The sequence below is a fragment of the Triticum aestivum genome, chromosome 4A, assembly GCF_018294505.1.
Source record: "Triticum aestivum cultivar Chinese Spring chromosome 4A, IWGSC CS RefSeq v2.1, whole genome shotgun sequence".
Classification (NCBI taxonomy): Eukaryota; Viridiplantae; Streptophyta; class Magnoliopsida; order Poales; family Poaceae; genus Triticum; species Triticum aestivum.
In genome coordinates this window covers 344,357,571-344,381,784 of record NC_057803.1, presented here as the reverse complement: position 1 = coordinate 344,381,784, position 24,214 = coordinate 344,357,571, and positions in this window count along the sequence as shown.

Genomic DNA, 24,214 nt, shown 5'->3' with positions numbered 1-24,214 from the left:
ACGACTCTAAGCATAGCAGGCATAGCAAGGTAGGAACAACACATACATATGGCTCAATCAACTCCTACACATGCTAGTGGGTTTCATCTAGTTACTGTGGCAATGACAGGTCATGCAGAGGAAGTGGGTTCAACTACCGTAGCACACAGCAGTTTGAAACGCGTTGTCTTAATGCAGTAAAAGAGAGCAGGAGCGAGAACATGGGATTGTATCGATATGATCAAATGGTTGGTTGCTTGCCTGATGGTTCGATGCACTGATACGGTTCTTCGTTAGGGTAATCACGATACTCCTCGGAGGCAGAACCTGCCGCAAAGAACACCGATACACAACCATCACCAAACAATGTGCATCAATATGATGCATGCATGAAACATAGCAATATGAGTGTGTTGGGCTAATGCAACTAAGACCAGAAGGGTTTGAACCAATTTGAATCAAAGATTCAAATTTCAAACTCAAACATGGCCCTTTAAAGTGTTTTTCCTTGTTCTGTATTAAACATCAGGTTAACTTGTTTAATCATGCATGAAAATAGTACAGATGGATAGATTGGATTTTTCTGATCATTTTTCATATATAATTTGTCTGATTTGGAGTTACAGAATAAAAGTTATGAATTTTTAAAGTTTAAACTATATTCTGGAATTTCCTATATTAGATTAATTCCAGAAAATCAATTATTGCGTCAGCCTGACGTCAGTGTGACGTCAGCAGGTCAACGGAACATGTCCAGGTCAAACCTGACAGTGGGTCCCGCGTGTCAGGGTGATTAATTTAATTAAAGTTTAAATAAAACTAAACCTGTTTAATTAACAGGGCTGGGCCCCACCTGTCATTGACTCAGGGGAGTCAACCAGGGCCCACCCGTGGTCAAACCCGGGTCGGCTGCACCGGCGTTTAGCCGCCGGCGGGCCCGACGCGGCGGCGGAAGTGGTTTTGGCTGTTTCGGCCACCAAATGGGTCGCGGAGACCACCGGAGTGGAGCTGAGGACGAGCCGCAGCTCTTGGTGGAGTCCGTTGGGGTCGGGGTGGCCGGAGTTGGCGCCGGCGACGACTTTGGCGGCCACCGGGGTTCGGCCGAAGACGAACTTGACGCTAGAGGGGTCAGTGAGGCGCGGGGAGTAGCTAGCTAGGTGCTACGTGACACGGTGAGTATGATGGACACCGTGGAGTGGTCGGAGGGTGACCGGGAGCACGTCGGCGACGAGCTCCACGGCGGTGGGTGCGGTTGAGCTCCGGGAGGTCGCTACACGGCTCGGGAGCAAGAAAAGGAGGGGGGGAAAGATGGCTAAGCTCACAGTGAGTGCGACGAAGCCCTTGGTGCGGCCGGAGATGGACCGGAGCGACGACGGCGTTGAAGGGGATCTCCGGCGACGGCGGTTCGGGCGAGGTCGTTGCGGTGGACTCGGGCGTTGCGAGCGCTCGGGGCTCGGCTTGCTCGATGGAGTGGACAGCGGCGGAGCTCCTGGACACGATGAGAGGACGCACGGGCGGCGGGAAGCACGGCTACGACGAAGGCACGGCGATGGTGGCGTCGGTCATGGCGGGGGAGCGCGAGGGGGAGGAGCTGGAGAGAGGAGGGGGTGTCTGGGGGGTTCGGGGGAGCGAGGGAGGCTGATCCACGACGTCACCGGGCGCGGGGAGCGGCGAGGCGGCGAGCAGGTGCGTGGCGCACGCTGCGGTCGCCGTCGGGCACCTGCCTGCCTGCCTGGCCGGCAAGCAGCTCGCTGGAGCGGCGCTGGGCTGGGCCGGCAGGTGGGCCGGAAGCAGGCGTCAGGTAAGTTTTTCCATTTCTTTCCGTTTCTGTTTTTTTAATACTTCTGCAACTTTGTTGAATTAAATAAAATACTTAGGCAACTCCTAAAATCACCAAACTACTCCTGGTCCATAGTTGGATTATTTCCAACATGAAACATTTTAGTTTGGAGATATTTGAGCATTTAAATATTTTATATAATTTTAAATGCCCAAATTCAAATATTTATGATTTAATTCAAAAACCCTAAGATGGCCTAGGAAAATGTGCATCACTTTTGGCAGAGGTTCTGAACCAAGACAAAAAATGATGGGCATTTTAGAAGGGCATTTCAGGTTCATTGAAAAAGTTTTTAGTAAACCCTAATTGGTTTCAGAGGGGACTGGGGGTTCTGTCATCCCCATTTCAGGTTTCTGATGAAAGAGTAAACATGATGCAACACTCTAATACATGGCTAACTAGGATGTGACATGCTATTCTTAGAGAAAAAGAGCGCAAGACTCGCAACAAGTCAATCAAATTCCTGAAAGTCAAGTGGTCATATCATTCCGACTGTGAAGCCACCTGGGAACGCGAGGATCACCTCCGTTCTAAGTACCCGGAGTTTTTCCAGTCCTAGATCTCGGGACGAGATCCTTTCGTAGTGGTGGAGTGTTGTAACACCCCGTATCTAATATGCCATATTTCTATTCCAACTCTTGCCATTTCCGGCACTAAATTATTTTATTTCCTCGTTGTCGGGTTTTTGTCTTCGTGTGTTTTTGTCTTTGTCATGCATCTCATATCTTGTCATCATGTACATTGCATTTGCATACGTGTTCGTCTCATGCATCAGAGCATTTTCCCCATTGTTTGTTTTGCATTCCGGCGCTCCTATGTCCTCCGGTGTCCCTTTCTACCTCTTTTCGTGTGTGGGTGTTAAACGTTTTCCGATTGGACCGAGACTTCTCATGCAGCCTTGGTTTACTACCGGTAGACCACCTGTCAAGGTTCGTGCCATTTGGACTTCGTTTGATACTCCAACGGTTAACCGAGGGACCGAAAAGGCCTCGTGTGTGTTACATCCCAACACCTCTCCAAAGTGTCCCAAAACCCACCAAAACCCTCTCCATCATCTAGGTCGTTAGATCACGATCGCGTGGCCGAAAACCGTGCTCCATTTGGAGCCTCCTAGCTCCCTCGACCTCTATATAAAGGCCTTCCCCCGAAATTTCGGGTCATTTCCAACCCTAACCTAGCTCCCCGCCTCCTCCGCGCAGCCGGACAACGTCCGCCGCCGCCGGACACATCGCCCCGCCTCTTAGCGCCCGCCACATGGCAACCGCCGGTCGCCTCCTGCCGCGGCCCGACGCAGCCCGCGCGGGGCCCTCCCCAGCCCAAGTCGTCGTCGACCGACGCCCGCGCCGCTTCTCCTCCCGCGCCGGTGCCGCGCTCCGCCGCCTTCGCCGCGACCCTACCGCTCCGGCCGCCGCCACCATCGCCGGACTCCGCCGCCTCTCCCCGACATCGTCGTCCCTCGACCCCGCGGCCGCCGCGCCGTCCCGGCCCGGATTCGGTCGGATCCGGCCCTCTCCGGCGCCCCTCGCCCTCCCCCTCGCCGGAACGAGCTCGCCGCCTCGCCAGAGACCTCGGGTTCCGTCGCCGCTACAGTGCCGATCTGGATCTGGAGTAATGGATCTCGGTTGACTTTTTCGCCCCTAACCTTAATATTTTTGCTATCTTCATCATGTCATAACTTCATCACCGTTGCTCCAATTCATGTGTGTAGCATATCGAAATGTTCGTCTCGACGAGTACTCCATTTCATCTCATTGCATCATGTTCATTTCAGCTTATCTTGATGCCCTAAATGTTGTTGGAAGAGGGCTATGTGATGTTAGTTTCAGTTTCATATCAGCAAATGCACTTTTGTCATTTTTGCCATGTTTGATGTGTGCCTCCTATGAACTTGAGCCCTACATGTGATTTGAAGTATGCCATGCCATCTTCACTGGGGTGTATGCCATGTATTTTTGTGATCTCTGTGGTGACTAGCACAAGCATGCAAAGTAGCCCTCTCAATGTTGCAGATTTCAGGGACTTAGAAATATTCTAAGTCTTTGTCCTGCTGTAATTTTTATGCCATGTGCTCATGTTGCTACCGAGTGATCGGTGCCTCTTTTGAGCATGATCAGTAAGGATGTTTTGTAGATATTGTGGTGCTCTATCCATCCATGTCTTTGCATTTATGGAGAACCCTAGATTGAGTCAATCGAGCTCTACTTTTGCTATAAAATGTTCCTGGCAGGTTGTTAACATGTTTAGCAATTTTGCCGAGCTTGTTGTAGTTGATCCATTAATGCTATGTTGTTGTTCTTTCCATGTTTAGCTTCCATGCCATGTCTACTTGCTGGGTGTTTGCTTAGTTTGTCATGCAATGCCTTGTGGTGAGTTCATCGAGCTCGTAAACATGCCTACTTAATATCTATTTTGCCATGTTCTAGTTTTTCACTAAGTCTGAATCTGTTAACGATAATTGCTATGTTCACATGGTTGCCATTGTATGTTCTGATCCCTTTTGGCTTATGGTCAGTAAGGGACTTTTGTTGTGTGCTTTGAGTAGCTTCATTCCATGCCTTGCTTTGCCATGATATGTTCCTGTAGCATGTTCTTATATTGCTCTAAACATTGCTTCCTGATGTTAAATTCCTGACTTGTCATTAATTTCACTGTGTCTCTAACTTGATATCTTTTGCACTTTTGCTATGCTTGTTTGGGCCTGTTAATGAGTGAATTAGCCGTAGCTCAGTGTTCATATTTTGTCAAGCATCTTGAGTGGATCCCTGCCATGTATTGTGTTGTCATGTTAGAGTGCTGTAGCATGCTGTTCTTGATGCATTTAGAGGGCCTCGTGCTGTTAATCGTAGACCGGTGCCATATTTGTTTTGCTTGTCATTTCCAAACCGTGCATCCGATTCCGGTGATCTTTATATCGATTTCGACCGAAATCAACTCCCCTTTCCAGTGGCACTCTTGGATTTCCAAGTTGAGGCCAGGTTCATTCCTTTCCGAATCATGCATATGCATCACATATCGCATCCCGCATATCCTGGCATGTTTTGCATCATGTTGTTTGTGCATTGCACGTGGTTGATTGTTCTCCCTTTTGCTTGTGTTTCTTGATTTGGGTAGAGCCGGGAGACTAGTGCATGATCGAGGATCCCGTTGAGTACGCTTACGAGGATCAAGTGAACTCGGAGAACTTTGCAGGCAAGATGACCATACCTCGAAATCACTTCTATCTTTGCTTGCTAGATGCTCGCTCTATTGCTATGCCTATGCTACGATACCTACCACTTTCTTATCATGCCTCCCATATTGCCATGTCAAACCTCTAACCCACCTTGTCCTAGCAAATCGTTGTTTGGCTATGTTACCGCTTTGCTCAGACCCTCTTATAGCGTTGTTCCTTGTTGGAACATGTTTATTGTTGGGATATCATTATTATATCTTGTTTATCTTAATGCATCTATACACCTGGTAAAGGCTGGAAGGCTCGGCCTTATGCCTGGTGTTTTGTTCCACTCTTGCCGCCCTAGTTTCCGCCATACCGGTGTTATGTTCCTTGATTTTATGTTCCTTACACGGTTGGCTTATAATGGGAACCCCTTGACAGTTCTCCTTGAATAAAACTCCTCCAGCAATGCCCAACCTTGGTTTTACCATTCGCCACCTAGCCTCTTTTTCCCTTGGGTTTCCGGAGCCCGAGGGTCATCTTTATTTAACCCCACCCCCCCGGGGCCAGTGCTCCTCTGAGTGTTGGTCCAAACTGAGCTGCCTGCGGGGCCACCTCGGGGAAACTTGAGGGTTGGTTTTACTCGTAGCTAGTCTCATCTGAGTGTGCCCTGAGAACGAGATATGTGCAGCTCCTATCGGGATTTGTCGGCACATTCGGGTGGTGTTGATGGACTTGTTTTACCATTGTCGAGATGTCTTCTAACCGGGATGCCAAGTCTGATCGGATTGTCTTGGGAGAAGGAATATCCTTCGTTGGCCGTGAGAGCTTGTGATGGGCTAAGTTGGGACTCCCCTGTCGGGAGTTGAACTTTCGAAAGTCGTGCCCGCGGTTATGGGCAGATGGGAATTTGTTAATGTCCGGTTGTAGATAACCTTAAACTTAACTTAATTAAAATGAATCAACTGAGTGTGTGGCCGTGATGGTCTCTTTTCGGCGGAGTCCGGGAAGAGAACACGGTCTCAAGTTATGCTTGAACGTAGGTTGTTCTAGGATCACTTCTTGACCATAGTTCATCGACCATGCCTTTGCCTTCTCTTCTCGCTCTCATCTGCGTATGTTAGCCACCAAATATGCTAGTCGCTTGCTGCAGCTCCACCTCATACTTTTATCGTTCCTATAAGCTTAATTAGTCTTGATCGCGAGGGTGTGAGATTGCTAAGTCCCCATGACTCACAGATTACTTCAAAACCAGATGCAGGGACCGATGATACTGCTCCAGGTGGTTCGATTGAGCTCAAGTGGGAGTTCGATGAGGACTCAGGCCAATACTACGTTTCCTTTCCAGAGGATCAGTAGTGGTGCCCAGTTGGGGCGATCGGGGACTTAGTCGCATTTGGGGTTGTTCTTTATTTTGGTTCCGTAGTCGGACCTTGAGTGTAACTGGATGAATGTAATGATATTTATGCTATTTGTGTGATGTGGTGAGTGTAAGCCAACTATGTATATTTTCCCTTATTTATTACATGGGTTGTTTTGAAGATTACCTCACTTGCGAAGTTGCTTTCAATGCGGTTATGCCTTTAAGTCGTGCTTCGACACGTGGGAGATATAGCCGCATCAAGGGCGTTATACCTTACTCCTGCTGCCATTCTGCGCAATGAGGAAAACACAATTGATCTTTCAAGTGATGAAGATCTTGCTGATGATGCTCTGGAGATGTTGATCAAGAGCAAGCAAGAGGCCAAGATCTTCCAAGATCTGCCGTTGTTTGATGCTGATATACTCAATAGCTTCATTGATGAATGGTTTGAAGACCAAAGCATCAACATTGATGATGTGCAGCTGTCCGTGGACATCACGTCACATTTCAAGGAGCAGTAGTTGATCTGAAGAACAAGGTTGACTATGAGAAGGCTTAGTTCAAGAAGCACATGGCCAAGCTCAGCATTGCTGATGTGCAAAATTTCAAGCAAATGATGATTGACCTCAAGGCCCAGTTCAACAAGAAGCGTGAGGAAGCCAAAGGATGCTGTGAGCGCATCAAGTATTATGCGTAGAAGTGTGTTCAAGCACACAATGAGGCTGAAAGAGAAATGCACTTGGGCGTCCTGGCATCGACCCCAAGATGGCTACCAAGAAGAGCAAGAAAAGTGCTGAAGCTGTACCAGAAGCTTCAACACAGGACCAACCAAGCATAGTCTTCCCTGCCAGCATGACTGGCTCAAAGCCAAAGGTTCCATCAGCTGCTTCAGAGAAGAAGAAGACAAGGCAAGCTGAGGCTGAAGCCAGGAAGAGGAAGCACCAAGACACCTCTGATGTTGATCCCTCCAAGAAAAAGTTGAAGACAAGGCTTCAAAGTCTCCACGGAAAGAGCATGCTGTTGCCCAAGAGCCCCTGAATGTTGAACCTATCTCAGTTGCACTTCCTGCCTCCACCAACCGTGAGCGTCGTCTTGTTATCCATGAACCTGCTCACATGGAGGCTCCAGAATCTGAAGAGATTCTAGCTGCTGACTCCACCGCAGCGGAAGACGTGGGTCATGAAGACCATGTTGAAGATGATGAAGTCCTTCCTTAGCTCTAGCCCAAACCGGTACCATCACCTTGTCCAACAAGCAGTGAACTCATAAGCATTGGTGATCCCATGATGCTAATTGCTCAGGATGAATTTTGGGAAGATCAACACCCAAACACCCCCCTGCATGAAGTTATTCCCCATACTCCACCAGCTCAAGTCACCGCTCCGGTGCTTGATGATGATTACATGGAATAGACCACTCCCTCACCAAAGGTGTTGCCCACATTTCGCAGGCTTCGCAAAGGCACTAGGTCTCCATGTCGAGCATTCCAGAAGAGGATGTGCAACCCACAAGCTCAATAGCACGTCACATGTTCCCTGAAGCCATCCCTTCTGAGCTACTCATGAGTCTGAAGCCAAAGCTATTGAAGACATTCCGGCTGCATCAGCCAATGAAGACAAAGAAGAAGACCGAGAAGTCATTCCCCCTGCTAGTGAAACTATTGTTCAAGAAGAGAATGTGATCCTGCTAGACCCTCCAGTCATTGAAGCCATGGAGGTTGAAACCAATGAGGCTGCCACCACCATCGCCACTGAAGCCAATGACGTTGTCATGGCTGAAGACAATGTGGAGCCCGAAGTCAATGCTGCCACTAAAGATATTGTGGAGCCAATCATTTCTGATGTAGCCATTCCTCCACCAGTGCCGCACACTATGCAATGAGCCAACAATCGAGGTGAGCTGGTGACTGTCAAATTGCCCATTCTGGTTCCACCCACTACTCTAGGCCTTCAATATGATTATCATATGGAGCAGAGGCCTCAAACACAGAAGCCGAAGCCAAGATTGCCAAGGCTTTGAAGTGCTGCAACTACCCAAGGCTCTTTTGATGTGCAAAGCTTCAGAGCACACAATACCTTCTTCGATAGTGCCAAGAACCCCTACAAGCAACCAAAGATCCCCTGGGATAGGTTTTGGAGCCATCAGCAATGGAGATACTACTCATGCATTATATACAACCAAGACCATATTTTTCCTCATAAGGGTCTGGGTTGTGATGCCATTGCTGGGCTGCCATGCCTTGAAGAGGCTCTTGACTGTTTCAGAGATGTTGGGCTGCTCCCATTTGTAACTGACAAAGAGGATTGGAATGAAGAGCTTTTGTTGCAGTTCTATGCCACACTTCAGATTCAAGGATACAACAGGGATCCAAAGACTTGGATCTTTGAGTGGATGACAAGCGATGTACATCATGAAGCCAAAGCTCAAGACATCATCGAGCTTACTTCCCTGCCCACTCCTGGTGAGTTGTTTGCACCAGGTTGTCAGCTTCATCAAAATGATCTACAGAGCATATTTCAGAAGCCAGCAAATATGAGCCAGATCCTGAGCATGATGAAGCCTTTGCCCCATGACGCCGAATACCCCAAGGAGTTCTTTGTCAAGGACGACGAGTACTTGCCCCACACCATCTATCACATTCTAAGGCGTACTTTGTGGCCTGTCAAAGGCAAATCACCTGATGCCAAACTCGAAGGCGCCATGAAGACATTGGTCTTCCATATCATCAATGGCATCAGGTTCAATACGCAAGATTTCTTCATCCATCAACTTGCCTCTTCTGGAATTGATCTCTTTGGTCTGAAGTTCTATGCACCATGGGTCATGCATTTGATCAAGCTTCATTCAACAATCAACTATCAACCTTCAGCACGCAACCATGTTGTATCTTTGCATGATGTTGATATGTCCTTTGAAGCCATCTACCCTGAGTCTGCTAAGAAGCCACTCCCCTTGCAAAATGTAGAACATCAAAGCTTCACTCAGCCAATTGAAGGCATTCATGTGCCAAATTCTACTGGTCCTACTTATCCTCTGGCTAGCAACTTGCGTTAGCCGCATCGTGCCAACACTGAAGCCACCGCAAGTACAATTTCTCAAATGCCTCGGAAGCGTCCCCATGTCCTCAACGACTGAGAGCTTCTTGTATCCCTACATTAGGAACAGGATAGGCATCATGACTAGCTGAAACACCAAATGCAGAGTCTTCTGGTTGATGTCAATGGCATTCGGAATTTGGCCACCAAGAATTCATTCGTTGCACACGAAGCCTGTCAGCGGTCCTGGAAGAGCCTCACACTGCTCTGTTCTGAAGATGATCTTCACGAAGATAGCTTCACAGAGAAATTCAAGTTTGACTCCAGGCCACCACAATCTGCAAGTTGGCGTCCAACACCTTCCATTGAAGATTTTGATTATTCCTCTTCGGGTGCAACTGTTTTTACATGAGTCGTCGATGAAGAAGACGATGCCACTTCACCAGCTATGGCTTCACTTCACCATGACTCTGCATGAGGCCCGTCTGCACTGCCCAACACCAACATCGACCCTACTGCTTCAACATCTTCTCCAACTGGGAACGAGTAGATCCTCTATGTCTTCAAATGTTTTTGGTCCTTACTGACAAAAGGGGGAGAAGCATATGAGGTTGATAGTCTTCAAGCGGGTCCATATGGGTGGTTGCCTAAATTTTTGCTAAGTTCTTACAACTCTCGTTTTGAAACTACTTGGTTCTTTAGTTGTAACACTTAAACTTGATGGTCATCTGCTACTTTTGCTACCACTTTGTGATGCGATAATAAATTCCGCATGAAGTCATTCTGTAGAGGCCCATTTCTCATTATGCATTTCATTATCTTCATTAAATTTATGTATGCATGAGGAATTGTCTTCATGTGTTGAAGAGGATCTCCACAAAGTAAAACCTGCCATGTGCATTTGCATTAAAAAGCAAACTACTAATATGCACATCTTTAGGGGGAGCCATTTACAACTTATGAAGACAATGCCCTATGATCCTTAACTTTCACATACTTTTATCCCCGTTGAAAACTTCAACCAGTTTGTCATCAATCACCAACAAGGGGGAGATTGTAAGTGCATCTAGTGCACCCCTAGTTGGTTTTGGAGTATTGACGACAAACTTGGTTGGGGGACTAATGTGTTTGTTAGAATTGCAGGATAACACAGGTAGTAGTCCCTCATTGATTTGGTTTACCTACCAGAGATGACCCCTAAAAATGTATGAAGACATTGAAGACAATGGTGGTTCATGAAGACATTCACGATGAAGATAATGATCTATGAAGACATTCACTTGAAGACTATGGAGTGCAAAGACATAGTTGTTTCGTAGTTTGCTTTTCTTCTTTATTGACTCATAGGAACCACTGTACTGTTAAGTGGGGTCCAAGTGAACAAAGTCAGATTGAGTGATGTGATGCTCAACTAAAATCCTATGTCTTCGAGCAAAGACAATGAGAGCAAATCTTATCCAAAGTTGGAAGAGTCGGCTTTGCTTGTGTCCCAAGCCAAGCTGTCGCGTGTGTTTGAAATCTGACTGTTGAACACATGTCGGTTCCTTAGTGACCCAGGGTCATTTCGCACATATCAGGTCGGGTTGCCTCCTGGCTATAAATAGGTCACCCCCCACACCATAAATTGGTGGCTGCTGAGAGTTAGTGCACAGATTTTGTCGTTTGAGAGCAACCCACCTCTGAAGCATTTGAGAGAGAGATCCTTGCGAGGACAAAGCCCAAAATACCCAGAGCCAAAGAGTGTTAGGCATCACTAAAGTATTTCTGTCTGCGTGACCTATAGACTTGTTACACTACAGGACTGTGAATCCTCCAGCCGGTTAGGCGTCGCGTTCTGAGCATCCAAGAGTCGTTGTGGATCGCCGGTGAACGACGTATGTGAAGGTTTGGAAGTCTACCTTGAAGACTTACCAGAGTGATTGGGCAAGGACTGGGTGTCCTTAGTGAAGGAAATATGCCCTAGAGGAAAAAATAAAGTTGTTGTTTATATTTCCTTATATGATGATAAATGTTTATTATTCATGCTAGAATTGTATTAACCGGAAACTTAGTACATGTGTGAATACATAGACAAATACAGTGTCCCTAGTATGCCTCTACTTGACTAGCTCGTTAATCAAAGATGGTTAATTTTCCTAGCCATGGACATGTGTTGTCAATTGATGAATGGGATCACATCATTAGAAAATGATGTGATGGACTAGACCCATCCGTTAGTTTAGCACTATGATCGTTTAGTTCATTGCTATTGCTTTTTTCATGACTTATACATGTTCCTCCGACTATGAGATTATGCAACTCCCGAATACCGGTGGAATGTCTTGTGTGCTATCAAACGTCAAAACGTAACTGGGTGATTATAAAGATGCTCTAGAGGTGTCTCCGATGGTGTTTGTTGAGTTGTCATAGATCAATATTAGGATTTGTCACTTCGTGTATCGGAGAGGTATCTCTGGGGCCTCTCGGTAATGCACATCACTATGAGCCTTGCAAGCAAGATGACTATTGAGTTAGTCACGGGATGATGCATTACGGAACGAGTAAAGAGACTTGCCAGTGATGAGATTGAACTAGGTATGATGATACCGACGATCGAATCTCGGGCAAATAACATACCGATGACAAAGGGAATAATGTATGTTGTTATGCGGTTTGACCGATAAAGATCTTCGTAGAATATGAAGGAACCAATATGAGCATCTAGGTTCCGCTATTGGTTATTGACTAGAGATGTGTCTTGGTCATGTCTACATAATTCTCGAACCCGTAAGGTCCGCACGCTTAACATTCGATGAAGATATGTATTATGACTTATGGGATTTGATGTACCGAAGATAGTTTGGAGTCCTGGATGTGATCACGGACATGACGAGGAGTCTCAAAAGGTTTAAGATAGGTTCAGGCATTTTTCAAAGTACCGAGGGGGTTACCGGAACCCTCGGGAAAGTTAATGGGCCTTAATGGGCCATCGTGGGAGAGAGGAGGATGCAGCCAAGTGGGAGGCGCACACCCCCCAAGCCCAATCCGAATTGGAGGGGGGCCCTTCCTTCTCTCCCCCTCCCTCTTCCTTCTTCTCCTACTCCAACTAGGGAAGGGGGGAAACCTACTCCTACTAGGTGTAAGAATCCCCCCTTGGGGCGCGCCATAGGAGGCCGGCCCTCCCCTCCTCCACTCCTTTATATACGGGGGAGGGGGCACCCCACAGACACACAAGTTGATCTCTTAGCCGTGTGCGGTGCCCCCCTCCATAGATTTCCACCTCGGTCATATAGTTGAAGTGCTTAGGCGAAGCCCTGCGTCGGTAACTTCATCATCACCGTCAACACACCCTCGTGCTAAAGAAACTCTCCCTCGACCTCAGTTGGATCTAGGGTTCGAGGGACATCACCGAGCTGAACGTGTGTAGATCACGGAGGTGCCGTGCGTTCGGTACTTGATCGGTTGGATCACAAAGATGTTCGACTACATCAACCGCGTTACTTAACGCTTCCGCTATCGGTCTACGAGGTTACGTACACACTCTACCCTCTCGTTGCTATGCATCCTTAGATAGATCTTGCGTGATCGTAGGAATTTTTTTGAAATGCTGTGTTCCCCAACAGTGGCATCCGAGCCAAGTCTATGCGTAGATGTCATATTGCTTGCTGTCACTAGTTGATCCTTGATTTAGCGGTATTGTTGGATGAAGCGGCTCATACCGACATTACACGTACGCTTACGCGAGACTGGTTCTACTGACGTGCTTCACACACAGGTGGCTAGTGGGTGTCTGATAACCCACAAGTATAGGGGATTAATTGTAGCCTCTTTCAATAAGTAAGAGTGTCGAACCCAACGAGGAGCTAAAGATAAAACAAATATTCCCTCAAGTTCTATTGACCACCGATACAACTCTACGCACGCTTGACGTTCGCTTTACCTAGAACAAGAATAACACTAGAAGTACTTTGTAGGTGCTTTTGGGTAAGCTTGCAAGAAACTAAAGAGCACGTAAATAAAGACTAGGGGCTGTTTAGGTAAAGACACAACTAAATTAGTTTTAGTAGAGAGCTTGTTGTTACGAGAAAGTTATTTGTCCCTAGGCAATCGATAACTAGACCGCTAATCATTATTGCAATTTTATTTGAGGGAGAGGGATAAGCTAACATACTTTCTCTACGTGGATCATATGCACTTTTGATTGGAACTCTAGCAAGCATCCGCAACTACTAAAGATTCATTAAGGTAAAACCCAACCATAGCATTAAAGTATCAAGTCCCCTTTATCCCATATGCAAACAACCTACTTACTCGGGTCTGTGCTTCTGTCCCTCATGCCACCCACCATAAGCAAATCATAAGCATATTGCGAACCCTACAACGGGAATCCCTCACGCTTGCGCGACACGGAGAGCACCACAGGACATCGCCAATAATAAAACATACAACTCAAACCAATCACGATCATTAAATAGCCATTAGGACAAAACAGATCTACTCAAACATCATAGGATAGCCATACACCATTGGGAAATAATATATAGCATTGAGCACCATGTTTAAGTAGAGATTACAGCGGGTAAGAGAGAGGTTACACCGCTGCATAGGGGGGGGGGAAGAGTTGGTGATGATGGCGGTTAAGTTGTTGGTGAAGATCGCGGTGATGATGATGGCCCCCGGTGGCACTCCGGTGCCACCGGAAGCGAGGGGGAGAGGGCCCCCCTCCTTCTTCTTCTTCCTTGACCTCCTCCCTAGATGGGAGAAGGGTTTCCCCTCTGGTCCATGGCCTCCATGGCGTGGGAGGGGTGAGAGCCCCTCCGAGATTGGATCTGTCTCTCTGTCTCTCCCTGTTTCTGCGTTCTCTTCTAGCTCTGTTTCACCGTTTCGTATATATATGGAGATCCGTAACTCCGATTGGCCTGAAACCTTCGCCGTGATTTTTTTCCGAATATTAGCTTTCTTGTGGCAAAAGAAGAGCGTCAACCGCCTTAAGGTGGCCTCATGAGGGTAGGGGGCGCGCCCTAGGGGGGGCGCCCCCCTGCCTCGTGACCACCTCGGGCACTGGTTCGCGTTGATTTTCCTTCTGAATTTTCCATATTTTCCAAAAATAATCTTCGTCCGTTTTTATCCCATTTGGACTCCGTTTGATATGGATATTCTGCGAAACCAAAAACATGCAAAAGACAGGAACTGGCACTAGGCACTGGATCAATATGTTTGTCCCAAAAATAATATAAAAAGTTGCCAAAAAGTATATGAAAGTTGAATAATATTGGCATGGAACAATAAAAAATTATAGATATGACGGAGACGTATCAGTGTCTATTTCTCCAACTTTAATTGAATCAGATTCAATGAACATGGTTCTTTCTGAAGATCAAAAAGCAATCACTATACCGCATTGTGGTTTTTGATGCATAGGTAAGAATGGTTCTTTCTAAGCCTGTAGCAGCCACGTAAAACTTGCAACAACAAAGTAGAGGGCATCTAACTTGTTTTTGTAGGGCATGTTGTGATGTGATATGGTCAAGACATGATTATATAAATTGTTGTATGAGATGATCATGTTTTGTAACACAGTTATCGGCAACTAGCATGAGCCATATGGTTGTCGCTTTATTGTATGAAATGCAATCGCCATGTAATTGCTTTACTTTATCATTAAGCGGTAGCAATAGTCGTAGAAGCAATAGTTGGCTAGACGACAATGATGCTATGATGGTAATCATGACGGTGCTTTGGAGATGGAGATCAAAGGCACAAGATGATGATGGCCATATCATATCACTTATATTGATTGCATGTGATGTTTATCCTTTATGGATCTTATTTTGCTTAGTACGGTAGTAGCATTATAAGATGATCTCTCACTGAATTTCAAGGTATAAGTGTTCTCCCTGAGTATGCACCGTTGCTACAGTTCGTCATGCCGAGACACCACATGATGATCGGGTGTGATAAGCTTTGCGTTCACATACAATGGGTGCAAGCCAGTTTTGCACAAGCAGAATACTCAGGTTAGACTTGACAAGCCTAGCATATGCAGATATGGCCTCGAAACACTGAGACCGAAAGGTCGAGCGTGAATCATATAGTAGATATGATCAACATAGTGATGTTCACCATTGAAAACTACTCCATCTCACGTGATGATCGGACATGGTTTAGTTGATATGGATCACGTGATCACTTAGATGATTAGAGGGATGTCTATCTAAGTGCGAGTTCTTAAGTAATATGATTAACTGAACTTAAATTTATCATGAACTTAGTCGTGATACTATTTGCATATCTATGTTGTAGATCAATTGCTCACGTATAGCTTCCCCATTTTATTTATGATATGTTCCTAGAGAAAATATGTTGAAATATGTTAGTAGCAATGATGCAGACTAGCTCCATGATCTGAGGATTATCCTCATTGCTGCACAGAAGAATTATTTCCTTGATGCACCGCTAGGTGACAAACCTATTGCAGGAGCAGATACAGACGTTATGAACGTTTGGCGAGCTCAGTATGATGACTACTTGATTGCTTAGTGTGCCATGCTTTACGGCTTAGAATCGGGACTTCAAAAACGTTTTGAACGCCACGGAGCATATAAGATGTTCCAAGAGTTGAAATTGGTATTTTAGACTCATGCCCGAGTCGAGAGGTATGAGACCTCTAACAAGTACTTTGCCTACAAGATGGAGGAGAATAGCTCAACCAGTGAGCATATGCTCAGAATGTCTGAGTACTACAATCACTTGAATGAAGTGGGAGTTAATCTTCCAGATAAGATAGTGATTGACAGAGTTCTCTAGTCACTATCGCCAAGTTACTAGGAACTTCGTGATGAACTATAATATGCAAGGGATGACGAAAATGATTCCCGAGCTCTTCGTGATGCTGAAATCAATGAAGGTAGAAATCAAGAATAGCATCAAATGTTGATGGTTGACAAGACCACTAGTTTTAAGTAAAAGGGAAAGGGAAAGAAAGGAACTTCAAGAAGAATGGCAAGCAAGTTGCCACTCCTGTGAAGAAGCCCAAAGCTAGACCTAAGCCTGAAACTGAGTGCTTGTACTGCAAAGGGAATGTTCACTGGAAGCGGAACTACCCCAAATACTTGGCGGATAAGAAGGATGGGAAAGTGAACAAAAGTATATTTGATATACATTTTATTGATGTGTACTTTACTAGTGTTCATAGTAACCCAAGGGTATCTGATACCGGTTCAGTTACTATGATCAGTAACTCGAAACAGGAGTTGCAAAATGAACAGAGAGTAGTTAAGCGAAAGGTGACGATGTATGTTGGAAATGATTCCAAGGTTGATAAGATCACCATCACAGACTCCTTTTACCTTCAAGATTAGTGTTGAACCTAAAATAAATGTTATTTGGTGTTTGTGTTGACCATGAATATCATTGGATCATGTTTATTGCAATATGGTTATTGATTTAAGTCAAAGAATAATTGTTGTTTTCTTTACATGAATAAAACCTTCTATGGTCATACACTTAATGGTTTATTGAATCTCGATCGTAGTGACACACATATTCATAATATTGATGCCAAAAGATGCAAAGTTGATACTGATAGTGCAACATACTTGTGGCACTGCCATTTAGGTCATATTGGTGTAAAGCGCATGAACAAAATCCATGCTGATGGGCTTTTGGAATCACTTGATTATGAATCACTTGATGCTTGCGAACCAAGCCTCATGGGCAAGATGACTAAGACTCTGTTCTCCGGAACAATGGAGCGAGCCACTGACTTATTGGAAATAATACATACCGATTTATGCGGTCCGATGAGTGTTGAGGCTCGCGGCGAGTATCATTATTTTCTTACCTTCACAGATGGTTTGAGCAGATATGAGTATATCTACTTAATGGAACACAAGTCTGAAACATTTGAAAAGTTCAAAGAATTTCATAGTGAAGTGGAGAATCATCGTAACAAGAAAATAAAGTTTCCACGATCTGATCACGGAGATGAAATATTTGAGTTATGAGTTTGGTCTTCAGTTGAAACAATGTCGAATAGTTTCGCAACTCACGCCACCTGGAACACCAAATCGTAATGGTGTGTCCGGATGTCATAACCGTACTTTACTTAGATATGGTGTGATATATGATGTCTCTTACTGATTAACCACTATCATTTTGGGATTATGCATTAGAGACAGTTGCATTCATGTTAAATAGGGCACCATCTAAAAATATGTTGAGATGACACTGTATGAACTGTGGTTTAGCAAGAAACCTAAACTATCTTTTCTTAAAGTTTGGGGTTGCGATGCTTATATGAAAAAGTTTCAGCCTGATAAGCTCAAACCCAAATTGGAGAAGTGTGTCTTCATAGGATACCCAAAAGAAACTGTTGGGTACACCTTCTATCACAGATCGGAAGGCAAGATCTTTGTTGCTAAGAGTGGATCCTTTCTAGAGGAGTTTGTCTCGAAAGAAGTGAGTGGGAGGAAAGTAGAACTTGATGATGTAATTGTACCTTCTCTCGAATTGGAAAGTAGTTCATCAGAGAAAACTGTTCCTATGATGCCTACACCAACTAGAGATGAAGTTAATGATGATGATCATAAAACTTTGGATCAAGTTACTACAGAACTTCGTAGGTCAACCAGAGCATGATCCGCACCAGAGTGGTACGGTAATCCTATACTGGAAGTCATGTTACTAGACCATGATGAACTTACGAACTAGGAGGAAGCGATGATGAGCCTAGATTCCATGAAATGGCTTAAGGCCATGAAATCTGAGATGGGATCCATGTATGAGAACAAAGTATGGACTTTGATTGACTTGCCCGATGATCGGTGAGCTATTCAGAATAAATGGATTTTCAAAGAGGAAGACGGATGCTGATAGTAGTGTTACTATCTACAAAGCTGAAATTGTCACAAAAAGGTTATCGACAAGTTCAAAGTGTTGACTACGATAAGATTATCTCACTCGTATCGATGCTTAAAAGTTTGTCCGAATCATGTTAGCAGTTGCCGCATTTTATGAAATTTGGCAAATGGATATCAAAACTACATTCCTTAATGGATTTATTAAATAAGAGTTGTATATGATGCAACCAGAAGCTTTTGTCAATCCTAAAGCTGTTAACAAATTGTGCAAGCTCCAGCGATCCATCTATGGACGGGTGCAAGCATCTCGGAGTTGCAATATGTGCTTTGATGAGTTGATCAAAGCATATAGTTTTATACAGACTTTTGGAGAAGCATGTATTTACAAGAAACTGAGTGGGAGCTCTATAGCATTTCTGATATTATATGTGGATGACATATTGTTGATCGAAAATGATACTGAATTTCTAGATAGCATCAAAGGATACTTGAATAGGAATTTTTCAATGAAAGACCTCGGTGAAGCTGCTTACATATTGGGAATCAAGATCTATAAATATAGATCAAGATGCTTGATAAATTTTTCAATAAATACATACCTTGAGAAGTTTTTGAAGTAATTCAAAATGGAACAGTCAAAGAAGGAGTTCTTGCTTGTGTTGCATGGTGTGAAGTTGAGTAAAGACTCAAAACCCGACCACGGCAGAAAATAGAAAGAGAATGAAAAGTCATTCCCTATGCCTCAGTCATAGGTTCTCTAAACTATGTTATTCTGTGTACCAGGCCTATTGTATACCTTAGCATGATTTTGGCAAGGGAGTACAATAGTGATCTAGGAGTGGATCACCGGACAGCGGTCAAAATTATCCTTAGAGGACTAAGGAAATATTTCTCGGTTATGGAGGTGATAAAAGAGTTCGTCGTAAAGAGTTACATCGATGCAAGCTTTTGACACCGATCTAGATGACTCTAAGTCTTGATCTAGATACATGTCGAAAGTGAGAGAAATTAGCTAGAGTAGCTCTGTGCAGAGTATTGTAGACATAGAAATTTGCAAAATACATATGGATCTGAATGTTGCAGACCCATAGACTAAACTTCTCTCATAAGAAAAACATGATCACTCTTTGGGTTTTAATCACATAGCGATGTGAACTAGATTATTGACTCTAGTAAACCCTTTAGGTATTAGTCACATGAAGATGTGAACTAATCACATAAAGATATGAACTATTGGTGTGAAATCACATGACGGTGTGAACTAGATTATTGTCTCTAGTGTAAGTGGGAGACTAAAGGAAATATGCCCTAGAGGCAATAATAAAGTTTTTATTTATATTTCCTTATATCATGATAAATGTATATTATTCATGCTAGAATTGTATTAATCGGAAACTTAGTACATGTGTGAATACATAAACAAACATAGTGTCCCTAGTATGCCTCTATTTGACTAGCTCGTTAATCAAAGATGGTTAAGTTTCCTAGCTATGGACATGTGTTGTCATTTGATGAACGAGATCAAATCATTAGAGAATGATGTGATGGACTAGACCCATTTGTTAGCTTAGCACTATGATCGTTTAGTTTATTGTTATTGCTTTTTTCATGACTTATAAATGTTCCTCAGACTATGAGATTATGCAACTCCCGAATACCGGAGGAATGCCTTGTGTGCTATCACATGTCACAATGTAACTGGGTGATTATAAAGATGCTCTATAGGTGTCTCCGATGGTGCTTGTTGAGTTGGCATAGATCGAAATTAGGATTGGTCACTCCATGTATTAGAGAGGTATCAATGGGCCCTCTTGGTAATGAACATCACTATGAGCCTTGCAAGCAACATGACTAATGAGTTAGTCACGGGATGATGCATTACAGAACGAGTAAAGAGACTTGCTGGTGATGATATTGAACTATGTATGATGATACCGATGATCGAATCCCGAGCAAGTAACATACCGATGACAAAGGGAACAACGTATGTTGTTATGCGGTTTGACCGATAAAGATCTTCACAGAATATGTAGGAACCAATATGAGAATCCTGGTTATGCTATTGGTTATTGACCAGAGATGTGTCTCCGTGATGTGTACATAATTCTCGAACCCATAGGGTCCACACGCTTAACCTTCAATGATGATATGAATTATGAGTTATGTGATTTGATGTACCTAAGATAGTTCGGAGTCCCGGATGTGATCACGAACATGAAGAGGATTCTCGAAATGGTCGAGACATAAAGATTGATATATTGGAAGGCTATGTTTGGACATCGGAAAGGTTTCGGATAGGTTCGGGCATTTCTGGAGTAACGGGGGGTTACCGGAACCCCCCGGGGAGTTAATGGGCCTTAATGGGCCATGGTGGGAGAGAGGAGGAGGCGGCCAAGTGGGAGGCGTGCGCCCCCAAGCCCAAATCGAATTGGGAGGGGGGCGGCCCCCCTTTCCTTCTCTCCCTCTCCCTCTTCCTTCTTCTCCTACTCCAGCTAGGGAAGGGGGAAACCTACTCCTACTATGAGTAGGAATCCCACCCTTGGGGGCGCGCCATAGGAGGCCGGCCCTCCCCTCCTCCACTCCTTTATATACGGGGGAGGGGCGCACCCCATAGACACACAAGTTGATTTCTTAGCCGTGTGTGGTGCCCCCGACACAGATTTCCACCTCGGTCATATTGTCGTAGTGCTTAGCCGAAGCCCTGCGTTCGGTAACTTCATCATCACCGTCAACACGCCGTCGTGCTGAAGAAACTCTCCCTCGGCCATAGCTAGATCTAGAGTTCAAGGGACATCACCGAGCTGAACGTGTGCAGATCGCGGAGGTGCCATGCGTTCGGTACTTGATCGGTTGGATCGCGAAGACGATGGACTACATCAACCGCGTTACTTAACCCTTTCGGTCTACGAGGGTACGTAGACACACTCTCCCCTCTCGTTGCTATAGATCTTGCGTGATCGTAGGAATTTTTTTGAAATACTACGTTCCCCAACACTTAGCTCAAGGGGAATAAGGTGAAGACGCGGTCTTCTGAGTTCATTCTCAGCCTCCCTAACCAGATATACAGTTGTCATAGCAACTGGAACTGGTCTACCAAATCCTTGTCTTCACCAAGCAACTGGTCTGATCCCCTACTTCCTTTACTTTTCAGTTTGTCTTTGTGGAGTCATTGTTTGCTTGTTTGATCTGGTTGACTTCACTGTGTGAAGACTTACCTGTTTGGCTTCATACTATCTTCTATTCTGATCCACACTACCTAGCTGCTGATAGTCTTCGTGCTTTCACAATACTGCTCATTTGACTATGGCTCGTCTAGTGTAGTCTATCTTCTGCTGCATATCAAAAGGTTCATTTCATCTGTGCGTCTTCGAACACCTCATGTTTTGAAGACTTTCATAAAAATCGCCTATTCACCCCCCTCTAGTCGATAACTAGCACTGTCAATGTCTCAGGAAGCCATATACCCAGAGACTACAAAGGAGCCTGTTCGCGAAGAAAATGTTGCCTTCCAAATATTCACTCAACCTATTGAAGGAGTTCATGTGCCTAATCCTTGGGCTCCTACTGGTCCTCTTGCTGGTCAGCTTTGGCTGCCGCATCGTGCCAACACTGATGCTACGGCCAGCACTGTAGCTCAAAGGCCTCAGAAGTGTGCTCGTGTCCTGAATAACAGAGAGCTTCTTGCATCACTTCATCAAAAGTAGGATAGGCATCATGACTGGGTGATGTGCCAGATGCAGGGTCTTCTCATTGATGTGAATCGCATTCGCAGCCTTGCAACCAAGAACTTGTTTGTTGCACATGAAGCCTGTCGGCGTTACTGGAAGAGCCTCACAATGCTCGGTTCTGAAGACGATCTTCAAGAAGATGGCTTCACAGAGCTCTTCAAGTTTGAATCCACGCCTCCAGAATCAGCAAGTTGGCGTTCAACTCCTTCCCTTGAAGATTCCGAGTATTCATCTTCATCTCCAATTGTTGTTGTGAGCGTCATTGATGAAGAGGACGACGCCACTTCACCAGCAATGGCTTCACTGCCCCAAGATTCCGCATCAGGCCCCTCTGCACCACCAAACTCCACCATCGACTCGGCTGCCCCAACATCTTCACCAACACCGCCTGGGCACGAGTAGACACTATATGTCTTCAAACCTTTTTGGTCCTTCCTGACAAAAGGGGGAGAAGCATATAAGTTGATAGCCTTCAAGTGGGTCCATATGGGTCAGGTGCTTATAGTTGCTAAGTTTTAACAACTCTCGTTCTGGAACTATTGGCTTTTGAGTTGTAACACTTAAAACTTGATGGCCGTCTACCACTTTTGTTGCTACCGTTCGATGCGATGATAAATCTCACATGAAGTCATTTTGCAGACGCCCATTTCTCATTATACATTTCATTATCTTCATTACATTTGTGCATGCATGATGATTGTCTTCATGAGTTGAAGAAAATCTCCACAAAGCAAAACCTGCCATGAGCATTTGCATTCAAAGGAAAAACAGTTATATGCACATCTCCAGGGGTAGCCTCTTTCAACTTATGAAGCCAATGACCACATACTTTAACTTTCGCATAATTTTATCCCCGTTGAATACTTCAACCAATTTTTCATCAATCACCAAAAGGGGGGATATTGTAGGTGCATCTAGTGCAACCCCTAGATGGTTTTGGAGCATTCACGACAAACGTGGTTGAGGGACTAATGTGTTTATGAGAATTGCAGGATAACACAGGTAGTAGTCCCGCATTGATTTGGTTTACCTACCAGAGATGACCCATAAAAATGTATGAAGACATTGAAGACAATGCTGGTTCGTGAAGACATTCACGTTGAAGATAATGACGTATGGAGACATTCACTTGAAGTCTATGAAGTGCGAAGACATAGTTTCTTTCGTAGTTTCATTTTCTTCTTTCATGAGTCATAGGAACCACCAAACTATTAAGTGGGGTCCAAGTGAACAAAGTTAGAAGACTCATGTGATGCTCAACCCAACTCCTATGTCTTCGACTGAATACAATGAGAGCAAATCTTTTACAGAGTTGGATGAGTCATCTTTGCTTGTAGCCCAGGCCAAGCTGCCGCGTGTGTATGAAACCCGACCACTGGACATGTGTTGGTTCCTTATTGACCCAGGGTCATTTCAGACATATCATGTCGGGTTGCCTCCTGGCTATAAATAGCCCACACCCTACACCATTAATTGGTGGCCGCTCAGAGTTGGTGCACGGCTTTTTTCGTTTGAGAGCAACTGTAGTGACCCGACCCGAATGGATCAAGTCTCTGTGCTTAAGTGTCATCCCTGGATGGGTATGCTGACACACACAGTACTCGAGGATTTATAACAGAGGTAAATCACATGTAAAAGTAACATAAATACTATTACCTCAAACCAAATAGCGGAAGTAACAACAAGGTTGTGGATTCCCATCAACACCAACGGCAAAGTTGAGTGTAGAAATCGTAACCCTAACGTATCACTTACTCATCGTAAGAACTCCTGCAACAAAGGGACAGTACATTGAATGTACTGGAAAATTCACACCATAGAGAGAATTGATGAACAATGGCTATCTCTACATGCATATTTGGCTGGTGGAAAAGCTATATGGTTATAATGTTTTTGCGAAAAGCCAATTTTTCCCTACCGCAAAGGAATAAATTTTATTTAACTATCATGGTGGTTGTTAAACATTGAGAATGGTTGACAGCATTCTCAATGCCAATTAAGTAACATCATTAAACCCAGCAAACTTAATTTAAAGTAACATGATGAGATTCACATGATAATCCAAGTACTAGATACTCAAAACGTCCATAACCGGGGAAACGGCTAATCATGATTAATTTATACACTCTGCAGAGGTTTGCGCACTTTTCCCCACAAGACTCGATCGCCTCTGTTTGGTTTCTCGCACTACACGGTGTTTGAGAAACGGATGACCGAGACATAGTCTTTCAGAAGCGCTAGCACCTTGCGATCGGTTAGACCGTTACACCTACTT